Source organism: Micropterus salmoides, unplaced genomic scaffold (genome assembly GCF_014851395.1).
Source record: "Micropterus salmoides isolate LMB-PRFRI ecotype aquatic unplaced genomic scaffold, ASM1485139v1 Ms_hic_scaffold_19, whole genome shotgun sequence".
Classification (NCBI taxonomy): Eukaryota; Metazoa; Chordata; class Actinopteri; order Centrarchiformes; family Centrarchidae; genus Micropterus; species Micropterus salmoides.
Genome location: NW_024041039.1, coordinates 32,023,078 through 32,033,477, shown reverse-complemented (window position 1 = coordinate 32,033,477; position 10,400 = coordinate 32,023,078). Strand labels below are relative to the sequence as shown.

At 43.1% G+C, this 10,400-nt stretch overlaps 1 long non-coding RNA gene across 1 annotated transcript; it reads left to right on the top strand.

The window, feature by feature from the left end:
- The first annotated feature begins 2,571 nt into the window (after positions 1 to 2,571).
- LOC119911006 lies at positions 2,572 to 3,035 on the top strand. The gene is made up of 2 exons (XR_005445736.1): positions 2,572 to 2,786; positions 2,880 to 3,035. It is a non-coding gene; the product is annotated as an uncharacterized LOC119911006 (long non-coding RNA).
- The last annotated feature ends 7,365 nt before the right edge of the window (positions 3,036 to 10,400 follow it).

The window sequence follows — 10,400 nt, the reverse complement described above, 5'->3', positions numbered from 1 at the left end:
CTGGAGTATGTGCGCCAGGGGGACTGGCTGACCTCCATCGACCTGAAGGACGCCTATTTTCACGTTCCCATCATCCCAGCACACAGGAAGTTCTTGCGCTTCTCTCACTTGTCTTTCCGGGGCGTCCAGTATCAGTACAACCACCTGCCGTTCGGTTACTCTCTGGCTCTCTGACCTTGGAGCCGTTGCAGTGGTCTTCACAGAAGCCTCCCTGATGGGCTGGCGGTCTGTGGTGGGCTCACATGCCTCTCCACATAAATGTGTTGGAGCTTCTCATAGTGTGGAAAGTATTCCGACACTTCGCTCCTCTTGTTTGTCCTTGTTTCCCTTCCTCCAGCGGTTGCTGTCAGGTCAGCCATGGAAACTTCCCTGGAGAGGGGATGCCTTCTCTCAGGCGGGAGACGCGATCAGGAGTTATCCGCTCCTTGGCCAGCCGCTGAGTGGCGGCATCTGGAGAGTTTAGGTGTGCACCATCTAGGGGTCCAGAGCCACTTCTACTCAGTCCTCTTACTGAGGAGTTGGACCCTGTAGCCTGTCCGCTGCTTTTGTTCATCCAGCTGCTCACAGACAGAGGCCTTGCTTTCAGTACGGTGAAAACCTACATACATACATACCTACATATCATCCTGCCACTAAGGCTTCGGTGCCACTAGTTTTACATGCCCTGACCCAAGCCCCTTTCAAGCCCTTGAAGAAGGTGGACCTGTGGTTCCTTTCAGCCAAGATTGCTCTGCTCATCGCCATGACGTTGGCCAAGAGGGTCAGCGATCTGGCTGCCCTCTCTGTGGCTCCATCATGTCTCCAGATCCAGGTTGACAGCAGCTCCGCTGTCCTGCGCCCTAATCCAGCCTTCATGCCTACGAGCATCACCAGCTACTTCTGTTCGTGGGTGATTACTCTCTCGGGCTTCTTTCCTCCCCCCATGGGTCTGAGGATGAATCCATGTCTCACCTCCTCTGCCCGATGCGCGCGCTCTCCTGCGATGTAGCTCGCACGGCCGCCGGGCGCCGTTCACAGCACCTGTTTGTGCACTGCAGGGAATAGTTCAAGGGGCTTCCCCTGTCGGCGCGGCGCCTTTCTCACTGGCAGTGCGAGGCTATCTCACAGGCCTACGTGTCAGCCGGTTTATCTCATCCCGACAGCATCTCCTCCTCTGTGTCTTTGCAAAGTGGCTTGTCATGAAATCTGCACGGCGGCCTCCTGGTCTTCCCCGTGCTCTTTACTCCCGATTCTCGCTGACTCACCTTCTGTCTGAGTGATTGTCCTCTGGGAGTTCTCCCATACGGACAGTGGGGAGCTTTCACGCTCACGCTAGCCCTACTCTGTGCACAACTGATGCGGTCGCTGTCGTGACCTTGTTTGCACCTGTACAGCTGCTGGGCCCCCCCATCCGGTCCCCGACCCTTACACATGGGTCGGTTCTCTGCCCTCCCATGTTGCACCATTTTTGATTGCGCGCACGTTGACACCAATGACTCGGGCTACGGGGGATCAGGTGGCTTATTATGTTGGCTCTGGGTAGGTGGGTCTGTGCTTGGTGGTACCATATGGGCCAGTGAGATTCGATTGGATTCAGGTCTGGACTTTGACCTGGCCATTCTAACACCTGGATATGTTTATTTGTGAACCATTCCAGTGTAGATTTTGCTTTATGTTTTGGATCATTGTCTTGTTGGAAGACAAACCTCCGTCCCAGTCTCAGGTCTTTTGCAGACTCCATCAGGTTTTCTTCCAGAATGGTCCTGTATTTGGCTCCATCCATCTTCCCATCTTCCCTGTCCCTGCTGAAGAAAAGCAGGCCCAAACCGTGATGCTGCCACCACCATGTTTGACAGTGGGGATGGTGTGTTCCGGGTGATGAGCTGTGTTGCTTTTATGCCAAACATAACGTTTTGCATTGTTGCCAAAAAGTTCGATTTTGGTTTCATCTGACCAGAGCACCTTCTTCCACATGTTTGGTGTGTCTCCCAGGTGGTTTGTGGCAAACTTTAAACAAGACTTTTTATGGATATCTTTAAGAAATGGCTTTCTTCTTGCCACTCTTCCATAAAGGCCAGATTTATGCAGTATATGACTGATTGTTGAGTCTCCCACCTCAGCTGTAGATCTCTGCAGTTCATCCAGAGTGATCATGGGCCTCTTGGCTGCATCTCTGATCAGTCTTCTCCTTGAGCTGAAAGTTTAGAGGGACGGCTGGGTCTTCGTAGATTTGCAGTGGTCTGATACTCCTTCAATTTCAATATTATCGCTTGCACAGTGCTCCTTGGGATGTTTAAAGCTTGGGAAATCTCTTTGTATCCAAATCCGGCTTTAAACTTCTCCACAACAGTATCTCGGACCTGCCTGGTGTGTTCCTTGTTCTTCATGATGCTCTCTGCGCTTTAAACGGACCTCTGAGACTATCACAGAGCAGGTGCATTTATACGGAGACTTGATTTCACACAGGTGGATTCTATTTATCATCATTAGTCATTTAGGTCAACATTGGATCATTCAGAGATCCTCACTGAACTTCTGGAGAGTTTGCTGCACTGAAAGTACAGGGGCTGAATAATTTTGCATAATCTTTTGCATAATTTTTTGTTCTCCACTGTTTCCCCCATCCTATTGTACCTGTCTGTCTGTTTCTCCTTGTGAGTCTGCTTGGTTTGCAGGTGGCCGTGGCTCTCTCCCTGGCTCCTACACTCTGTGTCTCTACACACCTGCACCTCATTCCCATCAACCACCTGTTATATACCCGGGTCCAGCACGCCAGTATTCACCAGATTGTCTGCGTATCTCTAGTGGTACTCACCTTGGCTAGTCAACCTTTGAAGACCTGTTTTGTGATCTTTCCCCTTGCGTAAACTAGTCTCTGTGTGTTTATCCTCGTCCCACAGACTTCCTGGAACTGCCTGCCTGGTCACCTGCTTCCCACTCGCCGCTTCAGCCTACACCCTGTTCCATCTCTTTGTCTGGACCTGGATCACCTCCCTCGCCTCAGTGAACTAACTATTGTGTCTACAATAAACTCTCTCTCAACTGAGAAACCTCTATTCTGCTCTGTCGTGCTTTTGGGTCCAGTTAACATAAACCTAACATAAGGAAGATATCTCCATAACCCATGGTAAAGTACAGTAATAATCCTTAAGATCGGCAGACGAAAGAGTTAACCAACTCGTGGACCAAGGTAGATGCATGAAGACCTAGGTGTCCCAGCTGATTCCCGACGATTGACAGCCGAGTGAGTGTGTGTGTATCTTCGCCACGAGGGGAAGAGACTCTGACCAACGGCGAAAGCGTGAGTGACAATGAAGTGTATTAACAAACAAAATCACATTATATTGGTGTATACTGACGCTGTAAATGTTTGTTTCATATGTTTCCACTGACTTAGAGGGGAGTAACGTGTTGAGTTCTTGGGGTGTGTGTGTGGGCGTGTCCTGAGGACGCACACTGCACAGTAGAACAGTGAGTTACTGATTTCATTCATAAAATGTTAATTCTGAGTTTTTGTACAAAGTGTTGGGCAAATTTTATTCTGTGAATGCATGTATTCAATTAAATTCTATTTATATAGCACCAAATCACAGTTATCTCACAGCGCTTTTCATAAAAGAGCAGGTCTAGACCGTACTCTATGATGTTATTTACAGAAGCCCAACAGTTCCCACCAAGAGCAGCACTAGGCGACAGAGGCAAGGAAAAACTTCCTTTTAAGAGGCAGAAACCTCGAGCAGAACCATGGCTCAGGGTGGGCGGCCATCTGCCTCGACCGGTTGGGGTGAAGGGGAGAGGGGAGAGAGAGAGAGAGAGAGAGAGAGAGAGAGAGAGAGAGAGGGATGGAAGGAGAGAGAGGGGAGGGAGGCAGCCTACACAATATACACACAGAGGTACAGACAGTAAAGGTGATGTTGCTATAGACTAAATGAAAAATGGCACAGATATTTATAGTAGTGTTAATGATAACAATCGTAATGTTAATGATTATAATTACAATAATAACAATAGGACTAGTAACAATAGTTGTTGCACACAGATCCAGACTCCACAGCTCCAGAGCCAGAAAACCTGCAGGAAGTGATAGGAGGAGAGAGGAGAGAGACGAGAAAGCACAAGACTACCAGAAAGGGGAGAAGTTGTGTTAGTAACATGCATTAATGGGATGAGGTTGCATACAGAGGGAGAGAAAGTAGAGGAGAGAGGAGCTCAGTGCATCATGGGAAATCCCCCGGCAGTCTAGGCCTATAGCAGCATAACTAAGGGATGGTTCAGGACTCACCTGAGCCAGCCCTAACTATAAGCTTTATCAAAGAGGAAAGTCTTAAGCCTACTCTTAAATGTGGAGATGGTGTCTGCCTCCTGAACCCAAACTGGAACCTGGTTCCACAGGAGAGGAGCTTGATAGCTGAACGCTCTGGCTCCTAGTCTACTTTTGGAGACTCTAGGAACCACAAGTAACCCTGCATTCTGGGAGCGCAGTGCTCTGGTGGGGTAGTAAGGTACTATGAGCTCTTTAAGATAAGATGGTGCCTGACCATTAAGAGCTTTGTAGGTAAGAAGAATGATTTTAAATTCTGTTCTGGATTTTACTGGAAGCCAATGCAAAGAAGCTAAAACAGGAGAAATATGATCTCTTTTCCTGGTTACTGTCGGAACACGTGCTGCAGCATTCTGGATCAGCTGAAGAGTCTTAATGGACTTTTTCGAGCAGCCTGATAATAAAGAATTGCAGTAATCCAGCCTAGAAGTAACAAATACATGGACTAGTTTTTCTGCATCATTTTTAGACAGGATGTTCCTGATTTTTGCAATATTACGTAGGTGAAAAAAGGCGGTCCTTGAAATTTGCTTAATGTGAGACTTAAACGACATGTCCTGATCAAAGATAACTCCAAGATTCCTCACAGTGGTGCTGGAGGCCAGGGCGATGCCATCAAGGGAAACTATATCTTTAGATAATGCGTCACGGAGGTGCTTAGGCCCCAGAGCAATAACTTCAGTTTTCATGTATTCTATGTTTTATGGTAAATTTGAATATTTCACCTTGAGTTTATGAACTCAATGCATTATTTGGTGAATGTATTTATTTATATTTGTTTTTTATTATTTATTATTATATTATATTATAAGGCCACTACTGTTGTCTAGTCTAGAGTGGTGTTTTTATCTGGACAGCTGCTTTTATCTGGATAAAACGGACAAAACGTGCAAATAAACATCACTTATTGTCGTGGTAATAGCAAATGTATGTCTTAATGATACTTTAACGCTTCTTTTAACGGAATAATCACAATTGTGGCCAAATAAGTGTTTGCAGTTTATAGCGTAACCAGGCATGACATTTATGTGATCATAGCCAATAATAGAAGCCTGTTGTTGCAGATGGATTATGTGTTTGGTAGGCTTGTTTATATTTGGAAAACGGAATTTAGTCTATAATTAACATGACTTAATGCTGAATTATATATAAAATAAAGACATCATCTCTTTTGCAAGTATCCTTATGACTAATGCTGTGTAACAACCAATCCAGTAGCCTACCTTTTACCTGTTGGAATACTAAAATGGCCAATACAACCTGTAATGCAGTATTCCACTTGTCAGAAAGTGATTGCAGCTTGACTGAAAGGTAGATTCTGTCTCAAAAGGACTTGATTTCATTCAGAAGTTATATTTGACAGATTATAACTGATGTAGTACTTTTTACCCCTTAAAATACCTTTAAACATACTCGTGCAGAGGGGGGTGCGAAGGGTGCTTGAGCACCTGCCCTTTTGCCCTTTGATGACCAAAGTGCCCTTTTGTCAAAGAAAAATTAAATTAATTTATTAATTTTTAAATTTGTAAAGGCCCTTTTGTGAAGGCCTGCCAAATCAAACTATTAGTAAAATGAATGAATAATAATTTCGCAATAAATAAAATGACCCACATTATGAGCGTTCACCTGATCACCTCATCTGTGACGAGCCCTCCCGTTCAGACACAGTTAGTGATTCAGCAGCACTGCATACAGAACACCTGCGATTCTGCCGAGAGGGTTTTACCTCAATGTGCTTGTTGTGGGTTGTTTATGAGGAGCCGTACAAGTCATAATCTATTCTGGACCTCTCACATACCTTTATTCTCCTTTCACATGCATATATTTTCACTCACACATTTTCATTCTCTTATGAAACCTGGCACCTATTTCCAGGAAAAACGCCTAAAATAACATACACAAAATAAATTCGTAATAACTCCTCAACCATTAGGTCTAGATGCATAATTCTGGTCTCCTTTGAAAGGTCAGAAGCTAAGGAACATAAATCATTGTACATTAAAATTAATTTTACCATTACGGACTACATAGAGATGATTTTCATCCTTGCCTGAAAAAAAAAAAAAAAGCTATATTTTAATGCAATAAACCATCAAAACCATCATAAGGTAGATTATAATGCACCTGAATATCTTCTAATACACCTGGAATACAACTGTAAATTTGATGAAAAGAAACTGATATACAACAGTTATTACACAATCTTTCAAAAATATACCAGGCAAATGTCCATGTTTTGGCCATATTTACTCTTTATATGTTCACTTTTATTGAGAGTGATCTTCAAAACATTATTTCTCTCCATACAAACATGTTCCAAATAACAAAGCTTTCAAAACATTGAATTATTGATAAAAACAGTCAATATTCCTGTGACTAAAAGCACTCCTGTGCTTTACAGGCCACAGCTTGAGAACAGAACATCCTACAAGTGGGCTCTTTTTATTGCTCTCCACGAGACAAATCCATACATATCCTGGATGTCTATGTAGCTCCTACGGGTCGCCACCAGAGGCCGATAAAGACCACCTCCGCCAAAGCAAACTCTTCTGTAGTTCAATATGATGACAGAAATGAAACTTAGAGCTAAGGTGACCTCGCCAAGATGACAGCCCGCCAGACGGTCTTGCACTACTTGCAATACAAACTTGCACTATTTCAGTTCTTCGTTCAGTCCATGAGCAGGAACCACAGGGAGGGATGAAAAAATATTTAAAAAACAAACAAACAAAAAAACAGTATTTTGATAAAGTAGATTTTCACTGTGTGAGATCCTTACTTCCTAGTGAGGTGCTCTTCCTATTTAGTGAGTCTATATTTGTGTCTTATAGCTACTGTACGTCTTTACAGCACAATCCCTCTCCAGAATATTAAGCACTGATGTCAGAAAGGCTTAACTGGAATTGGTTAGTAGCCCTGAAGTTTACATCTATAGATGAAAAACATTTTGGCAGTTGTCAGACATGTGAGATAAACAAGTTGAAATGAACATAAGTTTACTACCTCCTTTAAACGGTTGTGGTAAATAATGAAAACTGAAACGACAAAAATATTTATTGAAGAAATACAGTGTAAGATGACTATATATACAAAAAACAAAAAAAGACAGTTCTGAATTAAATTATGAAATGGTTTCTTTTAGCCTAACTACATTTAGGTGCTCAAGTAAACTTTGCGGTTCAGTAGACAGTTCTTATTGCAACATACCAGCAACTGTATTAATTGAGATCTGGTTTTGAGTGATAAACTAATTTAGACTCAGTTGCAGGAAACAGTGTAATGTGTGAAACCAATGATATGCTATTATATTATTATGTTATTTTATAATTGCTGTCAAATATTTTAATAAATTCAGATTACTTTTACTCATCTTTTGCAATTATTTATTTACCACTATTTGCCTGTTATTCGGATTGCTGTTATTAGTTTAATATTTATAAGGTGCCTAATAAATAACGTTATAGTAATTGCAGTAGCAGAAGGCATGAAGCTGATGGCTCAGGGCAGAGGGGGTGAAGACTTCTAGTGGGGCACTTTTTTCACACTTTAATTGTTAGGAAGACAGCGAGGCAAACCGAAATACAGCACACAGGCTGCGAGCTGCTTTCACACTGTAGTTCGGTATGTCCTGTCTGGACTAGGGGGGAAAATGTATAGGCCTACATTGTGGCATTGTTATTGTAGTCCGGTTCATGTTTATACTGACATTTTACAAAGGAACCAAGATGGGTAAACGTCAAGTTACAGACTCCTCGGCAGTTTTGGCGATTGACGTCCTGCATTATCAGGACCCACGTGGGGAAATCAAATTCCAGTGACTCTGACAGTTGATGCAACACTGTAATGCTTTTGATGTATTTATTTATTTATATTGTGTTACAAAGAGCTCATAACTGATAAGCATTATTAGTATAATTAGACTGCAAACCTACAGCATGTTATGAATAATGGCGTTAAGACTGAAAGGAAGCCTAATGATTGTGCACTGACAAAGTACACTGAGGGCAAGCACAGCATTTTTTAACAGTGACTTGCATACGTGGTTACCAAATGATTTGCATAATAGGCTATACCTATACATGTCTCATAGATCAATTATAAGCTCAGCAAATGGATTTATTAATAGTTTAGCTTTTGAAATAATGCTAAAATCACAAGCTATATGCTATCATAAAATCCTGTGGTTTGTTCATTTGCTTTCACATCACTAGCGAGTCGCACCAGAGTGAACGTGGAAGCAGACCCAGCAGAAATATATTACATTTTTTGATCTACATGAAGACATCGTTAAGATCGCTTTAAAAAATCATCCTTGCTTTCTGCCTACCCTGCTATTGTTGCCTGTAGCCCATCTGTTGTTATCTTAAGATAGACATGTAGCCAACCAAACCAGTTGCTTTAATATGAACAGCGCTGCATATGATCAGCCTTCTCCATAAAACAGGCAGCCAATACAATGTGATTATTCCTAAAGCATCTATGAAAAGAATTGAGGCAATAAAAGGAGTAGCCCGTTGCTGAATTAAGAAAGCCAATCTAACCTGTGCGTCATGCGTAAAGCTCAACAGGACTATTTTGTAGTTGAAATTAAGTTATAAAAAGGAACGTGAAAGTTACAATTTGTAAAACTACTTTTTTACTCATTTGCCTTACTTATAAGGAGTACTACCCACCCCCTGGCGATGGGTTCCTATTAAGGGGGCACTGAGTTTCCACACTGGTGCTGTTTGCTGCATGATATGAGAACCTCTTGGCAGCGATGGGGGCTTGTCTTTGCAGAACACAGTTGTGGTCTGAGTCTGAGTTTTTTGCTGCAATCAAGACATGCAAACAAACTGTATTCAAAATATTAAACTAAACAACTGAATACCGGTAGGTGGACCCAAATGCGAGACACGTCGTGCGGAGCAGGTATAAAAGTTTAATTAAACAAACAAAAGGCGAGCGCACTTACAAGCAGTGGCTGGGTCCCAACAAGACTCCACAAGGGCAAACACAAAATCCAAAATACAGGCCGACAGAATTACAGGCAGATATCCAAAACAGACAGCGCTTCTTCACACTGCAATGACCCGACAAAGACTAGACAGAAACACCAGGTGACAGACATGAGACTAACAAGACACAGGCAGGCAGAGAGAGAGCAGGGGAAGACAGAGAGAGGCAGGCAGGCAGAGAGAGAGCAGGGGAAGACAGAGAGAGGCAGGCAGGCAGAGAGAGAGCAGGGGAAGACAGAGAGAGGCAGGCAGGCAGAGAGAGAGCAGGGGAAGACAGAGAGAGGCAGGCAGGCAGAGAGAGAGCAGGGGAAGACAGAGAGAGGCAGGCAGGCAGAGAGAGAGCAGGGGGAACAGACGGAACACTTGACAGGCAGACATGGGGCAAAATAACCAACACAGACAGAACACATGTAACAAAATACCAGACAAGAATCTAATTCAGACAGTAACAGAAACCCATGTAAACAGACAAACACCGACCAACTATAACACAGGGATCATAACAGACAAAACCTAAATGAGAACACAGAACTAGAACACAGAGTACCGCGCAAACTAAACCAAAATGATGCAGAGAAAGAACTAGAAGCAAATACTACGACATGAACTAAGGCACAGGACTGGGAGCTAAGACATACAGCTAATCCTAAGATACAAGACACATACTGAGTAAACTTAAAGATGCGGATGAATGAAATAATAAACAAGGCTACAAGGAAACTAAAGCAGAAGCATCAAAGTCATAATGACTAATCGGATCATAACGCCACAACCAGACACACAGACAGTAACAGACTAACCAGCACAAAAACACAGAGTAACTGGACACAAGAAATAACTGAAACTCAAAACACAGACTAACTTTACTAACAGATACTGGACACCAGGCAATAGACAGGACAGAACCCAAAATTCAACATACTATAAGACCGATACTAACAAGATTAGAAATAACAGACTGAGAACCAAAACAGAGCAGACACGCCCACAGTGTGACAACAACAAAAATGCATATTAAGTCAGGCAGACTAGGTCCAAGGTGGGTTCCTTTAAACCGTGGGCCTGGGCGGTCGCACCACCTACCTCAAGTAGCAGTGTTAGGC